This window comes from Balaenoptera physalus (genome assembly GCF_965194825.1).
Source record: "Balaenoptera physalus genome assembly, chromosome: 9".
In the NCBI taxonomy this organism is placed as follows: Eukaryota; Metazoa; Chordata; class Mammalia; order Artiodactyla; family Balaenopteridae; genus Balaenoptera; species Balaenoptera physalus.
In genome coordinates, this window is record NC_138888.1 from 30665369 (window position 1) to 30687044 (window position 21676).

The 21676-nt window shown below is 37.0% G+C and overlaps 1 long non-coding RNA gene and 1 pseudogene across 2 annotated transcripts; both read left to right on the forward strand.

The window, feature by feature from the left end:
- The first annotated feature begins 20 nt into the window (after positions 1-20).
- Positions 21-20800, forward strand: LOC309667028. The gene is made up of 2 exons (XR_014267490.1): positions 21-1794; positions 16114-20800. It is a non-coding gene; the product is annotated as an uncharacterized lncRNA (long non-coding RNA).
- LOC309666840 (trace amine-associated receptor 3-like) lies at positions 4031-14868 on the forward strand (annotated as a pseudogene). Its single transcript has one exon. The product of its transcript is annotated as a trace amine-associated receptor 3-like (transcript).
- Positions 20801-21676: the final 876 nt, after the last annotated feature.

The window sequence follows — 21676 nt, forward strand, 5'->3', positions numbered from 1 at the left end:
GTGTGTGTGTGTGTGTGTGTGTGTGAGTGTGTGTTTGGCTACAATGCAAAGCATTTAGTTTTTAAGACTTGAGGGAAAAAATATTTTTTTCTTTCCACCCCAAATCCCTTTTTTTCAGAATACTTCCTACACCCAATACTTCTAGGTAGAAAAAAAAAAAGAAAGTGACAAAAGTAAAGAGAAGGTGAGGAAAAGCCAGGAATGGGATGAAGGGGACACACAAAAAGTTTTATACTATTTGGAAGGGAACAAAACCCAAGCTGAGCTTGAGGACTGCTCCTCCTCTCACCACCACACGCACTTTGTGGGATATTTCCATTTACTTTTTCTTCCTCAGAGTCTGATCAGATGTGTTCTGAAACATCGACCACTAAAAATTATAGGTGAGTAAATATGGAAATAACAATTTCAAAAAGCTATGTTCTGTCAGGAATTAGTCTTTGGTAGCTGAAAGTTAAGCCTTTACTAGATTTTATAGTTGTGAGATAAAACGTTTTTTAAATAAAAGAAGAAATGGAAACTGTGTAACTAAGGCCCCAGATTCCACCCATGTTTTCATCCGTGTATCATCTTAATCATCCCAGTTGGCAATTTTCTATTTTTTTTAGCAGGAGGATTCCAGTCAGAGCCTTTCTTTCTTTCTCAGGCTCATTCACACCTTGTATTGTTAATTGGTGTTCTGATTTTTTAATAAATGTGAAGTATATACCAAAAAAAGGTTGTGTTTTGAATGTATCACTCCTTTTTGCTTAATGTGTATACATATACTTTGAATACTAGACTACTAGGGGGAGGAAGGAAAGAAGAAAACTTATATTTATGGGGGTGCCTCTGGGCACAAGGAACTTTATATTTGTTATTCAATGACTTTTTAACTGTAAGTTGAGACCCATTAGTAACTTGTGAAATCCACTTAGAGGTCTGCAACCAGTGGTGCGCTAGAAAATGTTCAACACCTGGCTCTGAAAAGAAAGGAAAAAAAGCCCTGATTTGTAGAATTTGATGTTTTTTTTTTCATTGAGCTGATTTCAAGCTATGAATGTAATGTCAACTGGCTCTGAAAATTCTTTAAAAGTTACCCTATTCTTGCAAGTGGACACGAGTGGTTCTATTTTACTGTAAACTGGCTGCAAATAACATTTTTAATGAAAGGAAAACTAGAAGAGAAGAAAATAGATAATCTCAGAATACATGACTTGCATTGAGGGTAAATATTGCCTTATGAAGTTTTATTTTAGTTCTATACATGGTTATGTTTGTATATGTGTTTTTGTACATGTAAGCACACTGTGTTTCATTGAAGTGTTTTTTGTTTAATTTATCCATTACATTATATGAATGAACAAATTTTTTTTTCCTAAGGATTCTGTCAAACTGGAACAAATCACTGAAGCAGAAATTAATACTTTTCTCCCATCCCAATATCTTCTCATTTCATCCAGGAATCAAAGTGTAAACAGAAACCTTTTATGATTCAGACAATTATCCCTCCTTTGGATATCAGCCAACATCTAATTTAGCCACATATGTCTATATATTTTTAAGATACAGAAGTTTTAATACCTTATCTTACCAGAATGAAGCCCCAATGACCATGAAATTGATATGAAATTGTCATCCTTTATTTGGAAAGAAAAGAACCGAAAACTATCTGGGACATTAAAAATAGACAGAATCATTCAATATCCCCCAGGAAAGAGAGTTAAAAGAGCAATTCCACTGCACTGTGCACTTAGTGCCTCTCTTGGAGCTCCTGGATCTGAGTTCTCCACTCCAGTTCTCTTGAGAGCAGAGGTAAGCTCATATGAGTCAGATATCTCAGTCCTTGACACTACACTTTCTACAGTCCTGACCTCATGTCTGCAAAGCCACCAGAAGAGACACAATGATTTACAGCTAACTTTTCAAGAGAGAGAAAGTACTGAGTCAATAAAAAGGACTAGAAATGTACTATCCTTTTTAAAATAAAATCTGATTTATTCTCTTCTCCAAAATAATGGAATAGTGGTAATTAAATTTTATAAAGAACCAGAAATTGTTACAAATAGGATGCAAGAGAGAAGGTAGCATTTTTTTCTAACTGGAAAATGATTCCTATGAAAAAAGGTCTTAAAATTTCCATCAAAATTTGTTTGGCAAGGTTTGTAAATCTCTATGTATTGGCATATTAAAAATGTTTTTGCAGAGTACAGGAACTATGCAAGACATGATTTAGTAAATGTAAGTTACATAAGTATGTCAATAATGCTAAAGCACACTCTCCTCCTTGATAGTATATCTAAATAAAAAACTCTTGGTTTATACTACTTAATTCACTGCCAGACACCACATATTTCACTTTTGATATTTTTTTCTCTTGCAAGCAGCATTTACTGAAGATGCTCTGTTGCTCTTTGCTCCTCAAAATTATTCACTTATTTCAGGTGCAAAGAGTGCCCAAGTTAAAAACGCAGTTTCTTTATTGTCTAGAACTGTTCTCCTGGAATTCAATGGTCATGCAAATAACACAGGTATCTTTCCAAGATGTGCATTTGGGGATGAGTCTGAGATTTTTCACTTCCAAAAATGTTTCCAGGAGATGACGATGTAGCTGGTCTACGGACCATACTTTAATTAGCAAGGACTGTATGGGAGAAACTATGAACAGAGGAAGCCATAGACTTTCTTACTGTTATTATTATTTTTATTTCCCATTATTAGATGGTAAGTGATGGTGGGAGGTTTATTGCAACAGGAACCCAAAGACCTGGATTGTAATGTTAGTTACAATATTTAGTAGCAATGGCTCCCTCAAGACTTTAGTTATTATCTATACATGGAAGAGTTGGGAGAATGCAGTAGAAATATGCCTTTCAAGTAACTTAGAAACTTTAAAACATTCCGAATTTTTGTTGAGTGGGTTTCATTTGGAATACTGTATGTTTAGGGAGTGGGTATTAGCTACTTTCCAAACAGGATTTACTGTTTCCCTAATATTTTAATCTTTCCCAAACTAAATGTCTCTAATACCATGAGACCAGATGGCTATTAAGTATGTTCCTTACTGTGTTGGAATTAATTTCTTTCTACTTAATTCAGCAAGCCATTACTACTTGCCTGCCATGTACACAGCTCTGCATTAAGTGTTGCCAGGCTTAGACGGTTAATGGCATTTTATCTGATTAACTGTAAATTTCTCAAGGGACTGAACTGTAAATTAAGATTAAGTATTTTTTTAAAGTGGTGTGCTAGAAGAAGGAAGCAAAGGCATTGGAAATGAAAGTCACCTGTAAAATGAGGAAGTGGACAACTTATCTCTCAGATCTTCGGCCACCTCAATAGTCTATAATTTTATGAGATTAACTCCAAGGAGAGTGAAAAAAGGTTTCTGGAGGGAAATGATATTTGAGCTGAGCCTTCAGGTTGTCCGAGATAAAGGGTCAGGTGGAGGAAAGGGGGTTGGCCGAGCCAGGACGTTTGTGGGGAGACTGTGTGGCCAAAGGTTGCTGGAGTATTGTAGACTGAAGGGAGGAAAGGTTACAACCATGCCAACAGATGCTGAAAAGATACATTTATCAGGGGCAAGCCGGTGCTCCAATGTTCAAGCCAAGGCATGTTTTCTCAGACCTTTTCCTTGTATCCACCAAAAAAATCATATGTGGTCTTGATAAAAGATTTATTTAGATCAGTTCCCCTTGGGCCTGCTACTTCTCTGATAGCTTTAGTAAAGATTTTTCTCTTCTGTTTGTTTTCAAATAATGCTATAGTTTATAGATTATTATAACAAAGATGCTTTGCTATGGTTATAATTTTCACTCTCCTTTCTGCCCCTGCTCTCTGACATGGAGGTCACTCTGCCTGTTCTGTGTGTGTTTTTATTGTTACTTAAATTGTTTTTCCTGCTCCCAGCTGTTTTCAAAAAGACAATGTTTTCAAGATGTTATTTCTGCCCAATGCCAACTGCCATGTGGTTTAATGAAGCTTACTTATGAACTGTGATTTCATTTATTTGGAACAAATAAGTCATTTGTCATAGAAATCAGTCATAGAAAAAAAATCTTTTTCTTCAATTTATCTTAGTTTTCAGTGCAGCATTTGAATGCAGTCTATTTATTGTCATATCTGGCATGGTTTCCAAGTAGCTTCTGTTATTTTAGTCTTTAAATATTCATTATGGTCTATGATGGACATTAGAGAATTAACTAGAAAAGATCCAACATCATGGGTTTTCATAAATCTCAACCTTTGCTTATCTTTCCTATTATACTACGTACACCATTTACACTTTGGCAATATGATACTAGTTCAAATTTTGAAATTACTCGTAAAATTGTACTGTAATCTTTTTTTAACAAGTTTAATTGAAAATTAACACAAATCTGCTCTTTGAATGGCATCTGCTTTTAGGCTAAGAATGATTTTGGAGCTTTAAAAATAGAATTTATATTTGAGACTTGGAAGTTTAAGATCAGTTTTTTAATAGGTTATGTAAAAATTGACATTACTTTCTGACCTGTGGCAAGAGAAATGATGAAACAGTTATTGTTGGTGTTGGTTCCAGGTCTTTAAGTTGGTGCCGGTTTCAGTGAAAGTCTCTTTCTCCTAACTGAAACACCTTGAACAGAGACATTCAGAAGAGCCTGTGTTCTGAGAGGCTGGTTGGAAAATTTATGAGGTTCTCTTAAGCAGTTTTCTAACAGCTGAAATACTTTAGACTTCAGCCTTAAGTTCCAGGAAGCATGGAGCAATCAAAATTTAAAGGAGAAAAAGAAAGCATATTATTTATCAACATTATTTAAGTTCAAATAAAAAAATTTAAAATTTGCTTTTTATTGCATTTAATTTGAGTCAGTATATTAAAGAACTAACAACACTTATTTATATTTTCCTTTGCTAATCCTTCTGATATGATTTTTTTCCCACAAATAAAGAGGAGAAAAATCACAATTTGGATAAATTTATATATCTGTACACACATACACTTATACACACAGACATACGTGGCAATGGCAATTTTAAGTTCCTTACCTGAGAAGGTAGGTTCTAGAAGAAGGGAACATGTTTATAGCAAGCTGACACTTGCATTAGTTGGTGCCTCATAGATAGCATGGGCAAATATTTGCCTCTTTCTGTTAGAACCATGGATTATAAGTTTCCATTTTCTACCACTATCTTTTATGACATTCATACTTTAAGGCTGTGAATGTTAGATTCTGAACCGAACTTTTTCCTCCTACTGAAATGAATGTGTCCAGCCCATTGGAGATTCTCTTCAATAAGCTTTAGTTCCATGATAGAGTCTAGCACTGATAATCTGACTCCTTGTAAATGTACATGACTGGAGATGTGCCAACCTTATTATCTGTCAGTGCTTGAAAGTAAAACTTGAGGGGAAAAAGGAAAAGATCCCCATGGGAAATTATTCATATTTGGACATTTTTAACATACAAAAATGGCAATTTCATCAAGATTACGGGGTTTAATAAAATAGTTTACATGGAAGACTCAAAAAAAAGTATAAAATTGAAAGAAATGTCATAATCCTTATGAGGAAAAACAGGAAGGAAGGTAGGAATAATGCTAATGGCCTTAAATATCTTCATAGACAACTTTTAAACTTATAAGCAAGTTAGGAAACAAAAGTTTCTTTGAAAATCAGCGATTTAGAAATCAGAATATAGTTTTCCAAAAGGTCATTATTTGTTAAAACTGGTTAACATGGGCTTCATTAAGTGTTTACTAGATAGATGTCATGCTTCTAACGATGTTTAAAACAAAATGTTAAATAGGGTCTATTCTCCCTCTTCTATAAAGGAGGAGACTGCGGTTCAGGAGCCCTGAGAAAGTTGTCCAAAATAATATGGTTAATAAGTGGTGCAACCAAAAATCAACCACAGGGCTGCCTGATTTCAAAGCCATACTGTGGAATGTAAGGGAGAAAGGAGGCTAGAAACTGCATCACATAATAAATCTTTGTAAACATTCCATTTGAGGGCTTCTCCAGTTCTGAAAGTATTTGAATTTTCCCTTTTATAAATAGTAAGTGGGCATAGTGGAAGATTTGGTCTCACATAGAAACACCTTCTAGAATCCTCTCAATCTTTAAAAAATGGAGCAGTTACTTGTATGCAACACCCAGGTGAGGTTGGTTCAATGTCATGGCTGTGATCATTGAAATCATATGGGCAATTGAGGTGTGACACATAGTTTCCTGGGTAATAATGTACGTTAACTGCCTACATATTCATGGACTTAAATAGGTACAAGTTTAATTAAGTATGTGCTCTCCAACACAGTATTTTCTTTAATTATTGAGAGTATGTGAGTTTCAGCGGGAAGAACACTCCCAACTCCGCAAAGTGGTAGGTAAGGCGCCAAGTATCGCATAAGGGACATTAATGAGCCAGTAAAACCCCATCCTAACATAACCATGGACCACTGGGTGGGCTCTTATGGCACTACTGCCACCATCTCCCAAGTGCATTTAGCTGAAACACTCAGCAGCTTTTTTTTTTCTCTCTTTTACTAATACCTTCGTATCTATCTGGACTCAAGATCCTGAGTTCTTGTCTCACTAGCCTAAGGGATCAGTAAAATACGTTCATAGAAAATCTCTCAGCTCTGCCTGTCTAAATGCTACTCTGGGAGGGATTCTTTTATAGCAACAACAGAAGCAATTTAATACAGGAGGATACTGTCATGAATTGAGCTCCTGAATCTAGTCCATTCATTTTCAGCAAAGTTTCAAACATATTGAATCAATTGCTTTTACTGGAACAATGCAGGTATTTAAAAAAACAACTGCAACTTACCATTTATGTATAAACTTATTCATTCAGAAATATGTATCTAGTGCCTGCTACAAACATTAACCTAAGTACTGAGAATCCAGGGGTGAACAAGATAGACTAGTTCTTTGCCTCCTGGTCGTATATCAGAAAGGCATGTCTGTGACCAATAGGAGTCACATGAGATTTGACTGGTCTGAGTCTGTGCGTGGGAAATTTGTGACTGTAATGAGTCAGTCGGCGATGGAGTATGTGACATGGTCCCACTAGTTAGAATCTCAGATAAGGAAGAAGACTCAAGAAATACAGGGAAGGGAAATGAAGAGTAGAAGACAGGAGAGGAGGAAAGGGGAGAGGAGAGGAAGGACATAGACAGTACAGAAGCTATGGTTTAGCCGGTAGGTACATGGCTTTCTGTGTATTTCAATAGCCGCATGCCATTTATAACTCTTAAAACACCCACAGACTTTTTACAAACGAAGATTTCAAATTATTGAAAGAATGCGGAAGGAAAACATTGTGATTTCACTTAGCTTTTGTGGATTAAGTATTTTTATGTTGTAGTTCAAAGGAGTTTCTAGGGAAGTGTCAGTTTAAGGTGAAAATTGACCCTCTTTTTCTAGAAAACAGCTTTATTGAGGTATAATTGATATACTGAGAGCTGCAGAATTTGATGAGTTTGGAAATATGCAAACACCTGTGAAACCATCACCAAAATCAAGGTACTAGGCATATCCAACACCTCCCAAGTTTTCCTTATGTCCCTTTGTTTTGTTTGTTTCTTTGTGGTACAAACACTTAACATGAGGTCTACCATCTTAATGAATTTTGAAGTGCACAATACCATCTTATTAATTATAGGCATTATGTTGTACAGCAGACTTCTAGAACTTATTCATCTAGCATAACTGAAACTTTATACACACTGAACAACTACCCAATTCCCCCAATAACCACTATAGTATTCTCTGCTTCATAAGTTTGACTATTTTAGATGCCTCATGTAAGTGGAGTAAACCACTGAAAAGCTTCCAATACATTACGGGGAATAGAACAGCCAATAGATAAACCCATTTTGAATGAATAGATGGATGAAATACAATAAAATAGACTAAAACAGGAAAGAGTGAGCAGTTGAGATTTTTCATTTTCAAATGCAGCAAATAACTCAGAAAGTAAACACCAATGATATAATTTTAAGTATTTAAATATAATTGAAATGAATTAGTAACAGGGGACTTTATTGTACTCTCGGGGGCTGAAATTTACTAGACTCATTTTAAGAAGAGAAGAAACACCAACTTATCCTCTAGAAAGTAATTTGAAGTGATAAAACACCCTGGATCTAACTTATATTCCTGAAGACTTATCCATTTGTCCAAAATTTGGAAATAAATCCTGTCCTCCCACCAACTGCCATTTTCATGTCCGAGGAATAATGTACTCAATTATGATTGGGGTCATGTTTATCACTATATTTGGAAACTTGGTTATAATCATTTCCATATCGCATTTCAAGCAACTTCACTCTCCTACAAATACTCTGACCCTCTCCATGGCAACCACTGACTTTCTGCTGGATTTGGTCATTATGCCATACAGCATGGTGTGATCAGTGGAGAGCTGCTGGTATTTTGGGGGTGGCTTTGGAAATGCCACACAAGCTTTGACATGATGCTAAGTCTGGCCTCCATTTTCCTCCTCTGTTCCATGGCAATTGATCGATTTTATGCTGTGTGTTACCCTCTACACTACACGACCAGAATGACCACCTCCATGATAAAGCGGCTGTTGACATTTTGTTGGTCAGCCCCTACTCTTTTTTCTTTTGGTTTAGTTCTATCTAAGGCCAATGTTTCTGGTATGCAGAGCTATGAGATTCTCATTGCTTGCTTCAATTTCCGTGCACTTACTTTCAACAAATTTGGGGGGACAATACTGTTCACTACATGTTTTTTTACTCCTGGCTCTATTATGGTTGGTATTTATGGCAAAATCTTTATTGTTTCCAAATGACATGCTCGAGTTATCAGCAACATGCTTGAAAACACAAAGGGGGAAGTGAAAAAAAACTTATCTAAGAAAAAGGATCGGATAGCAGCTAAGACCATGGGCATAGTAATGGGCGTGTTTCTAGCTTGCTGGTTGCCTTGTTTTTTTGCTGTTTTGATCTACCCATATCCAGACTATTCTACTCCCATAATAGTACTTGATTTTTAGTGTGGCTTGGGTACTTCAACTCTACTTGCAATCCTCTCATTCCTGGCTTTTTTTAATCCATGGTTTCTGAAAGCTCTTAAATACATATTGTCAGGAAAAATATTTAGCTCCCATTCAGAAATTGCAAATCTGTTTCCTGAAACACATTCATAAAAAAGCCATTACAAAAGTGAATAAAGTATTGAAAATGACACTTATTATTTTGACCTGAAGCATGTACCTCACATCCCCAGATCACTGCAAATATTATTCTATTAAATTTCAGTAATCCTAGATCCAGCTGTAATTTAATAATATAATTTAAATATATAGGGTCACCTTGTGTCTTGAAGCGTAATATTCAATAAGGACTACTCCCCTCATTACAGTTTTTATTCCCTGTACTTGTTGGTAGAAAAGCAAATGTGCATAATAAACGTATGATTGGTAGCCAATGAGTATTTTTATGTTTACCAAAGAATATTTACTAACCCCATTTGACTGGTAGTCTTGAAGTGAACATTTTAGTCTGTGTCCAGGAAGAGACATTAGGTTGTGAGGAACACTGCTGGGACCCTTCTTCCTGAGAGTCTCACAAGCCCATGAACATAACCCTATCATGCCTCTCCCTTCACAGATGAAGACATTAAACTTGAATTGCCCCCCTTCAGTGGTGACAGATACTTCATGTCCAGTGATTCTTCTGCTATGTTTGGCTTTCTCTCCGTTCATGCTTTTAAAAGTCTTGTCTGTTGCTCTACTTCTGAACTATTCTTTACTCTAAAAACTTCATGGTGGGTGTGTGTGTGTGTGTGTGTGTTAGAGAGAAAAACAAAATTATTCATGATGCATGTTAAAGCCTGTAAGGCAGTCTTTATTCAAGGGGAACTTCTGCTATAGGGTTTTTGTAGTAAGGGAGAGAGATTGCACTCAACTCCAACAAGGTCAAGTGGGGATTTATACCCAATGAACTGGGTTGTGGGTAGTGGATAGAAAATGACTAAGAGTAAATATCAGGGTTAAGGAGGATTCTTGCTAGGCTGACCCATCTGAATTCTTGCTGAAGGCAGGCCAGATAAGATAGTGATAAGATAGTGAGGCTGGTCAGATACCAAGGGTGGGGGATTTTTGCTAAACTGACTTAGCAGGATTCTTGCTCAATCCAGAGTCTACCAGGGCAAAGAGGGAAGGTCAAGTTTGGTCTAGTCAAGCAGAGGAATCATAGGAGCTTGATTAAAGTTTGGTCAAAGGAGAGAGTCTTTGTGTGTCTGAGTGTATGTGTGTTTGTGTCCATAAGCTTCTCATGGAAGCAGCATTAGGGATTTTCAAAGTGGGGAGGGAGTGGTATAAGGATGGCCAGCTCTAGTATGTGGAACATTGGCATGTGATTATTAGACTGTAGATATAACTCTATCTAAATATAAATGGGATAATCTATTAGAATAGACTTAGCTAGTTAGCCGCATGAAATATATAGCTATGAAGCTATAGGAAAACTGTTTATATTCACTGAGATGGATAGTAAGTACTCAATAAAGGATATAAATATTTATTCAGAATTAATCCTTAACGTATGCCTCCCCTCCCACCATGTTAGCTAGCGTTCTTGCCTCCTGTTTCACAGCTTTCCAACCTACTCTGCACAGTTATCCGAAGTTGACACTTTCCTCTTAAATATCTTACATGGTTTCTATGCTAGATCCCTTCTGTTTGCCCTAGGCTTCTCCACGCACTCTGTGTAGGAAGCACAGATTAAGATTAGGATTTAGACGCTCTCTTGCCCTGGGGTGTCCGATGGATGGCATTTTACCAATGGGAAACATCTGCAGGAGATCAGAGGGTGGAAAGGGGGGAAATCAGGGCCACTTAGCCCAGGCCACCTCCCTGCCAAATTGCCCTGGGGCTGGCTGTGTCCTCCAGGAAAGGCCATGCAGAGTCCTGTCTCCATACAGCCATCCTCTGGAACTCCTGTAAGCGCCCTCTTCTCCTGTCAATTTGGGCCCAGCCACGGTGGTGGTTCCCCACTACTGCGGCTCCTGGGTACCAGAATTTTCTCGCTGGTTTCCTTAATCGCTGCCCACATCTTTGTAAATAGTTCTTTTATTAAACTCTCCTCAATCATCAAGGCTGACTGTGCCATCTGTTTCCTGCTGGACACAGGATGAATGTAGCTTTTCATTCCTCTGAGATAAAGTTTTGAAACTCTCCCCAAAGGCATCAAGTCTGTACAAGCCCGACTTGGCCTTTCTTTGTATTTCTACATTTAGTCACTCCTCTGGAGTCTACCTTCCTCTGAAGAAATCATTGGCACCCCCAATAAATCATTCCCCCCGTTTGCCCTACCTGGGGGCTACTCACCCTTCTCCTCCACTCGGCAAACTTCTTTTTCTTTTGAAGATCAGTCGTCAGTTCGAGATTTCTGGCATCCTTTTTGTGTATAAAAAAGATTATTTGAGGTAATTTTGGCTTTTAGAATTAATATTTCATTTAGAAAATAATATTGAAGAAACTACCTCTTCTTTTAAAAATTATTTAACATAACTTTTATTGAACTTTATTTAACTTATAAACAGAATATAAGTTATTCTACACTTAGTAGATTTTAACAACATCTTTTAAGGGGCAGTTAGAGCCTAGGTAATTGAATCCCCTTAATATTTTATTTGCATTTATCAAATTAAAGCTTCAAACTCCCCTTTTGATAATTTAATTGTCAGACATACATAAAACATTCCCCAGTACTTAAATAACTCTTGTAAATTTAATGACTTACTTACAAATATGGTAAATTTTAATTTCTTAACAATTATAATACCATTTACAAACTTAGCAAACTTTACTTGTTCCTCTCAACTTAAAAATCATGGCTAAATCAATAATTTAATAACATTTTAAGTGGGAATCACAAAGCTATTGTGGAAAATGCTAAATTCTCTTAAACATTACAAAATACTGAAAATGACAAATATTCAAAGATTACTTTTAAACTGAACACAAACTATATTAATACTATGTGTTTGATTTGCTTCATCTATCTGGGAAGATGTTTCTAAAGAGAAATTTTGTAAACCCAGATGAGCGTGTAAAGAAAACAATATTTTCCAACCATTCCCATTCATTTTATGAAGAAAATCCTCAGAGTCTGTAAAGGTAATTTATACTAGTTAATTTAAACATAGATAATTTGATTCTATTTTTTATAAATACTTAAGCTTTGATGCTCTCTAAGCTTTGGGTATTTAAATATAACAATTTTGTGGTCTTGATGGATGATAAAACTATCATCCTAAACTACTTGAAGCTTAGTGTTTTAAACTATGGAGCACTAACGGATACACCTCCCCCCAGTGATTATGAAAATACCCACATGGTGATGGAAGTTTTCCCTTTTCACTTGGTTGTTTTGAAACATGGTTCTTATTGCCTTTTGTTTGGGCTCAGAAAATTATAGACTTAAAGCACTGCAGTGTGAATGCATATCACTCACCGGTACATGGCAGCAAAAGGAAAAGATATAAATTAGTCAGATTTTCACAGGAATTAAAGAACTCACTGTTTGAAAACATCTAGCATTTGGTAATAAGTATAGTGAGGCTTTGTTGGATTTTAACGAAATTTCCTCCTTCCCTCCTTCTTTCCTCCCTCCCATCTTTCTCCTCCCCCTTTCATTCTTCTCCACTTTGGCCTTGTGTGAGTTTAGTTCATGTTGTTCCTTTGAAGTCATGGGGACGATTGCACAAAACTGATTCATTCTCCCAGAGCCAATTCTCTGGTGACTTGATGTAACGTTGCTGCTGCCAGCACACTGAAGTTGTTAAAGAACACACCTGTCAAAAGCAGGACGTAGGTAAAGCAGCCCCAGGAGGTGTATTCTGTGTGTAAATACTTATGACAACACAGCCTGTCATGAGCCTACCAATAAGATCTCAGGCCTAAGTGCCTTTCCTGGGGGGAAAATCAGCAGGGAAGAGAGTGGTGAAGCACAATGCTCATTCGCATGGTAAGAAACCTTAGCACAACAAATAAATCACCTTTCAGTGATTTTAGCTCCAAATTACCAAATTAGCCAAACAAATTCTGATAAACTAAAGGAGACTATCTTAAGAGAGGGAAAAAAATCAGATGCATGCATGTATGTATGTATGTATTTATTTATTTATTTCATGTTGAAAGGAACCAAACTTAAAATACTGATCTGTAAAAACAAATCTGGATCATTTTAAAAAATCACTAAAATTCTAAAGAGGCAATGATAGAAAGACCCACATCAGATCTTTCTTACATCTAATTCACAAGTAATCTCTCTTACCTAGGATATTATTGTTTGAGTGAGATCTAGCAAAGCAAGATAAAATCACTGTTTTCAGAGAAATGGTCTCAGAGGTGGAGTGTTTGAGCTATGTAACCAGTAAGAGGAGAAAAATCATTCGTGATAACGCAAGTATAATGAGTTCTCTCCTAATTTTTTCCACTTTGTTTGCAATATATTATTGAGCTTGTTGGATATTTTCCTTCTTATTTGAGTAAAATACATATGCATTCATAGAATTTTAGGTATTTAATACTTGAGGAAAAATTATTATGTAATTTCTTTTTCATTTTTTCCTTGAAATTCTGAGAAACTTTTATACTTCCAAAGTCATTATTTCAGAGTCTTTGTGTCTGTTACCTGTCTGTAATTTTCTTCTCTGAAAGAATGAAATTTGAACTAAAAAATAATGCAATTTTTGCTCCTCTCCAGAATTGCTAGCAAATATTTCTTTTTGCCTCCTGGTAAATAAACAATTTTCTACACTTTCATTAGGTCATTGTTTGCAGTGTTGTCATTAATTTGATCCTTTGTTGAAATGTTATTGATAAAAAGAAAAAAAAAGGCATAACAACAATGTCCCATGATAAAAGAGAGATGTCATAGAGGGTTTAACTTTATATTATTAAAAAATTACTGTGTCTTTTCTGGAGGTGAATCTTCAAAGGAAAGGAATCTCTATTTTGCTAAGTTTTTAAATAACAAACAAAATCCCAAGTGCATTTAATGTCATGACAATTTCTTTTTTTAACAAAGCAGTAAACCAGCAGTCATATTTGCATTTGCTTACTTACTTTGTAATTTTTGGCTAAAAGCTTAAGATAAAGGCTCATTATCTTCCTCATTACCTTAAAAAATCTTCCATGTAATAACTTTTTAAATAAATGTGTGTCTTATTCTATCCTTTTGTCTTTATCTAATACTTAAATTTTAAACATTTCTCTAATATACATAACCATTCATCAGAAACATGAAATAATACTATTAATTTCTAGCAGCTGCTTCATCACGTCTTCCAAAAAAATAAAATAAAATAAATAAAGTTCACTTTACAAACCTAAGAGGTTAAATTATATCCTTTCAGAGATTAAGTTTTCAAAAATGAAACTTAAAACTCCAAAAATTGTACCATGAATTATTGAAGAGTATACTATATTGTATTAGGAATGCTATGTCTACAGATATACAGTGACAAATGCATAAGTTATTTTGTGGTAATTTTTAGCTATCTTTCAAGATAATTTTTAAAAGAATTAAAAAATTTAATTCATGAAAGTAAAGAACATAAAAGACAGAATAAAGTTAATTAATTAAAGAAGGTGATCAGGTGTTTAAGATTTCATTATATTCAATATCTGAGAGCTTAGGAACCAAAGTGATAAGTAATCAAATAATTTGTGTTGTGTGTTCCAAAATGGATACTCTGCAGTTTATAAAGCAGTTAAATAGGACTTTGTCCCTCTTACATTTTACTCCCTATGTTTTGGTTTCTCAAGTTCAACTCAACTGCATAATATTTGATTGGTCCAATTAAAATATATCTTAAGAAAAATACTAATCTAAGAAACTAAATCACTATACCCAGAGCAAATTAAATGTGCCATAATGTTAAGATTTCAAATGATACACATTGGAAAAAATTGCTGAGCTATGGTAGCAAATACTGTAAATATAATTTTCAAAGGTACATGCATTCTCATTAATATCTTTTCCAAGTAAATCTGGCAAGGACGTGCTTGTGGGTTCATTTTCCCAATGGACCAGTGAGATTTAATCTCTTCTCGGGCCAAAGTCCATTCTCCGACCTGGCCTTAGATCTCACTAACGCTTTTCATTGGTCATCAGAGTTACACATCCAGTCCCAACACTGGAAAAACAAACCAAACCTATGTCATACTCTGGGTGAGTCAGTCCCATTATTTTCACATCTTAAGGACAATAGCATACATTATATACGGTGACTGCTTAAACAATGAGCACCCTATACGTCAAATTTGTTGCCAACGTGAGACTTAAAATCTGTGAACAAGATGACCTCAGCCTGAATTTGAGTTCATGAATGAATGCGGCTGCCAAATGAAAGGAGATAACCCACGAGAATTACACAATCTATCATCTGAGACATTTTCCCCTTTTGGGAGGTGATTCCTGTATAATCTTGTAGGCTTTAGCGTATTTCTAGTTTATGTATATTGCTCTAAATTCTAAAATCTATATTGTTCACATTGGAGAGAAAAATGTTTCCTTAATTGAAGAGTATGTATTAAGTGGCAGGATCCAAACATTTCCAAATATCTACATGAAAAATAAAAAAAAAAAAAACACAATCTTTAGGTCACAATTATTGTTTAGGCCCAACATTAAATAATAGTTCCCCAGGAGGGGATATATCCAGCTGATTGAGTCACACAAGTGGAACAGGGAAAATTCTTGATCTGCCTACAGATTCGGAATCCTGAGTAAGGGCTACACATTAGTACAATAAGAACATGCATTTACCTGGACTACTTAGGTGGTTTTAATTGGGTTATTTAGAGGTTGGGTGACAATATTCATTCAGTCGTCTTTAGTCCCTCCTTAGTCAAGGGATGTTCCTTAGACTGAAAGCATTGGCATCTCCCAAGAGCCGCTGAGAAATGCAAATTCTCAACCCCCACCCCAGAATTAGGATCTATGCTTTGAGAAGACATCTAGGTGATTCATATGCACATTAAATTTGGGAAGCAGTGCTCCTGGTCAGTAGGGAGTTCATCCTGAGATGGAAAATGCGCTAGCTGGGCCGCTCTGAAAATTTGCACAGCCAACGATTTTTACTGCTTTTTCCTCTTTCTTTCACAGGAAAGAGAGGAACACAGTATTTCTGCAAAAGACTCATAATACCCACAAGACAAAGTCAATGAATTCATCGGACCTTTGGAACCCCCCAGAAATACAATTTTGCTTTGCTTTGGTGAACAATTTATGCCCTAGAAATGTGAAGTCTGGGCTGAGTGCCTGTGCCATGTACATTGTCATGGTCAGTGCCATAGTGATGACCATGTTGGGCAACCTTCCATTGCCCACTTCAAGCAGCTCCGCTCCCCAACCAACTTCCTGATCCTAAGTTTTTAAAACTTCTTAGAAATTTATTCTTTCTGTGTTTACGTAATTATTTCTGTAACTATGTCTAAATCTCACAGATAGGTAACTCTAAGCAAATCTTCTATGATTTTTCATCAGTCCAGAAATCATATTATCTGAATAATTGAAGAAATTTAAATACCTGGTCATTTACACCTGTGAATTTCTTCCTTGCAAAGGATAATCACATGTAATAATTCCAAATTTAAGAAGTCACCTCTTAATAGACTTCCACCTTCACATTGTCTGAGAAGTTAACACCTAGGATGCTTTAGGAAGCCAGCCAATAAACTTTGCCCATTATAAATTCTTCACAAGCAATCCCTATAGTGTAAGGTGTGATTCATGGAAGGAAACTTACTTTTGATAATTATAATTTAAAAGTTCTATAAAACATATTTCTCTGTGCTCTGTTATTTTATAGAAACACTTATGATTTTCACAACCAAGAGACTTCTTTAAATTCAACTGTTCTGAAATAGTTTCATTCAGTATTTGCCAGTAATATTACCTATTCTCTATTTACAAGACTGGCTGTAAAATTTGCAGGGGCCTGGACAAAATAAAAATGTGGAGATTTTTGTTCAAAAATATGGAAAAAGATGCTCTCAAGTATCAAACTTTTTCTTTTCTCTGCAGTCTCTCTCTACCTGCCATGGTGTTTGATTTTTGCTATGGAATGTCTCACTCCCTCGGGCATGGAGATATTAGCAGGGCAAGTGCAGATCCTCACAGGTGCCTGGAGACCCTGCCCTGCGACTCAGTGGCCCACCCACTGCCAGGCTCCCCCTCCCACCAAGCGCTGAAACAATATTCCATGCTCAGGTCAGGGCGAGAAAGCTGATCCAGGCATCTGCCCTTCTCCTGGGTCTGCCACCTCAACCACAGGCAGGCAGGAACCCCCCTGCGACTGCAGAATCCATATCGGGACCCACTCAGTACCTGAACTGGGGGTGGATGAGGGGCTTGGAGTCGCTGAACCCTAATGGAACATGTTGTAGCCCTACCAGCCTGAGATGGGATGACAGCTGCCATGCCTGCCAAGTGCACACCTGACGGCAACCCTCCTCACATCATATCCAGTCCTCAGACAGGGTGGGGAGGGAATGGCAGTGCTAGTAAGTCACGGTGAGAAAGGGGAGGCTGGAGTGGGCCCAAGGAGCCAGGGGGTGGGCAGCAGGTAGATGAGAACCCATCCCAGGGAGAAGGTGGTTTAATGGGAGACAATCACAGGTAATTTCAGGTTCCAAGCCCCCAAGCATGTGCCATGGTCTCTTCGGAATTCACATACAAAACTCAAATTCAAAGATAAAACTATTAAGAATTCCAAAACTACAACTGCAGGCATCAAAGCGCAAGAACGGTGTTCAGTGTCACTGGACTAGTCGCAAGCCCATGGAAGGGCCCTGCCAAGTTCACTTCGAGACTAAATTATCTCTTTGCAACAGCAACTAAATGATGAAGCAAAGAAAGTCAAATGGAGGCAACTGCCAAACTGCCAGATGGGTGAGCATGGGAGCTGAGGACCAGACCCTTCTGACAGTACCAGCCTTTCTGGACACAGAGTTTTGCCTTTGCAGTATTAACAGGAATTCAGAGAATTAAAGAGTCAGATTAAAGACTGAAAGCCCCATTCAAATATTTCAAATCTGAGGAAAATAGCTGCCTTTGACCCTATAAAGAAAATAGGAAGTGTTCCTACAAAACAAATAAGAAGTGATGAAGAATTTTTTCCTTTAAATATATTCAGTACTTGAAAATAGAAGTATGGTCTGCCATTTAAGATATAGATATTGAAAATACATTGCAATCAAAGAACAGATTTTAAAGGTGTGCCCTGAAAACAATTATTCAGTTAATCATCTACCAAATTCTTCTTGGTAGTGCTATCTTTTCTTCTCTTTCAATTCTCAAACCTAACTTGATTTCACCCCACTCTTCTTCAGTAACCTTGCCTCCTTATTTTCTGAAAATATGACATACATAATTCAAAGACTGAAAGGATGTAGAGGTTTGGGCTTGCATAATGGGAGCAGGAATCAAGGATGATTCCAGGTTTTTAGCTTGCCAACGAGAAAGATACAGTAGTAGGAGAAAGAGTACACTTGGTGGGGGAAAGATGATGGATTAAGTTGGGTTTGGTCAGAGGGACGTAAAACTGGAGTTCTTCAGTGGGTAGTTTAGGTTGTAAATTTTTAGCTCAGGAAAGAAATTGTGCCAGATATAATCATTTGGGATTCCTCAGCATACTGGTGTTTTTGAGGCCATAGGAGTAAATATGACTGTGTGCTATACACCTGCCATAATGCCTAGGATATATCTGATACTCAGCAAGTATTTGTTGACTGGTTGAGAATGTATACAGTGAAAATGGAAGGAACTGGATGTGTACCAACTTCAACGTTATGCCTGCAAAGAAATACAGATGGGAAAACATGAAAAAGTGGTCCCACAGACCCCCGTGGGATGGAAGAGGTTCATGAATGAGGGCATGTCAAGAATGTCAAAGGTTGATGATGGGTCAAGTTAAATAAAAACTGAGAATTGTTTGTTGGCATTAACAACTAGACCACCAATGAACATGATTCCACCTCTTCTGGTGGAATGTTGGAGACAGAATCCAAATTGCAGTGGATTGAGAATGAATGGGAATGAGTAGGGAAGGCAAGGAAACTATGAGCAATGACTGATATTTTAATGTCAGCTGTAAAGAGGAGAAGAGACATCTAGTGGATATCAGGAAACATAGATTCAGGGAATGTCCATGTTGCTATTTTTGTTTTGTTTTGATTTGATTTGTTTATTATCTTGGGGTGCTAAAGAAAGGCTAATGAAGAATACGAGACCAAAGACTGAGCTCTGATTGGAAAACTTTTACTGCCAACCGGGAAGCAAACAAGCACAGATATAGGCTCTGGGAGGTTTGAGTAAAGAGAGTAGAAATAGGGATGGTTTCTTAAAGCCAAAGGGCCATGAACTACCCTATATTAGGAAAGCAAGGTCTCTGAGTGCTGCTGATTGGGTAATGGAACCTGGGTTTGCTTACTAGGTAAGTACCAGGCTGACTAGGGGTGTCTGCAGGCATACAAGGATTGCCTAACTCAGGATTTTGACATAGTATTAGTCAGAATTTCCTACTGCTGCTGTAAAAAATTACAACAAATTTAGTGGCTTAAAGCAACACAAATGTATTATCTTTTAGTTTTGGCTGTTAGAAATTTGATGGGTCTTATTGAACTAAAATCCAGGCATTGACAGTGCTGCCATCCTTCTGGAGGCTCTAGGGGAGAATGTTTCCTGTCTTTTCCACTTCTAGAGGTCACCTGCTTTCCTTACCTTGTAGCCCCTTCCTTCCCTGGTAAAACCAACAGCAGAGCATCCTCAAATCTCTCCCTGACACTGAATCTCCCTCCCTCTTTCACTTTTAATGACACTTGTGATTACATTGGGCTCACATGAATAATCCAGGGTAATTTCCCCATTGAAAAATCCTTAATTTAACCACATCTACAAAGTTCACTTTGCCATATCCATGGGTTCTAGGGATTAGTATGTGGATATCATGGGGGCGGGCATTATTCTACCCACCACAGGCATCTACCTACTTCTGCTGAAGTGTGATCCATGGACGATGGTGTCCCATTACTCCTGCTGCCGCTATGAGGTGCCTGTCTCTGAACATTTGCACCCAGCCAGATCTGTAGAGTCAGAAGGAAGAGTACCCCTCACCAGGACAGAAGTTAGAAAACAAAAACTCAAATTCCTTACCTTTTAAGACCAAAAACCTTGTGTAAGTAAAAAAATTAAAGATTAGAAAATATATTCAGTCAGATAAAACAGGTTTTTTTTTCTCTTCCACCTTTACTTTCCCAAGGAGATAAAGATGTCATAAGGATTTTCAGTCAAGATGGCTCAATTAGTTCATTCATCAACCTCTGTGCTCCAAATACATGGAAAGGGAGGCATATAAAAGGGGGGATAAGATACAGCAAAATTCATAAATGAGATTATCTTCTCTGTGCAAAAAACGAACAAAACAAACAATAAAACACGAACACCAAATGTAAGACTAACAATGAAGATCTAGTGGTTTCCAGGTCCAGAAGCAGTAGTGGAATCCAGGATTTTGACTCCTGTAAAGGGGTCTAAGAGGGCTCCATCCCACACAGGAAAGAGTGCACAGCTCACCGCTTGAAACCAGGGGCTGAGATGAGGCTCCTCACCTTGCAGCACACATGAGAGGATGCTGAACCAAAATGGCTTTGCCCCAATTCCGCCTAGAACTTTGGCTTTTGGAAAACTGCTAGCCTAGGGAGAAATAAAGACTCAGATATAATTCACAACCAGGAACTGAGCTGAGCTGTCTGGTGGCTGATTTCCTGGATCAGTGACATTTCCAGTATGACCACAGAATATGAACCCCAAAGCACTAATGTAGAGCATAATTGTATTTGGGGATCTTCAGGGCTAGATGGAGACAACGTCAAAACTAATAAGACTTAATGTGTGTTTGGGGGTTGGGGGAGGATGAAAGAGAAATAAATAAAAACTAAACAAACCTGTCCATCCAAAATAAGAAAGCAGAACAAAAATCCAAATCCCATGGCAAAATGTAATGCTAAAATACAGCCAATAATGTCAACAACTGAAACATGAAATACTCTGGAAGGAATTAATTTTATAGTACAGTTTGACAAAGACAAGTACAACTTTTGGTGATGTTTCTATTTAAATCTTTTGCTCAAATGCATTCCTTGACAGATGGTGACTGGGAGGTCTTGGGTGGAAGCTTAAATTTTACATTTCTAATAAACACCTGCAGGTGATTCAGATGTTAATAACAGTAGATGCTATTATGAGTAGTATTATGTTACTTCTTTCCTGTTTATTATTAGAATATCCAATTCAATGGAAAATGTATAGTAGTCTATAAATAAACATTTATTGAGCTGGGATCTAGTAGATGATCTTTCTCTTTGCCTTTCTTATATTGTGTACAATCTTCCTTCTAAATCACCATCAATTCTATTTCCTGCTACAAATTATGACCAGAAGTAAGTCAGTACATAAGCGAAGAAGTTTGCTCTAGTGAAAAGTTCAGTGAGAAAACATCGCTGTTGATGGCTGACATATACAGGAACTCTACTTGCAGCCTCATAATATGATGACGAGAGTAAGCCTTTAAATCACTATGAAATGTGTAGACACCTCCATAGAGGCTGTTGTTTCCTTCTGGGAAATAATTTATTTGCACCTAGGTTTGAGTCTCTGCTCCCCAGTC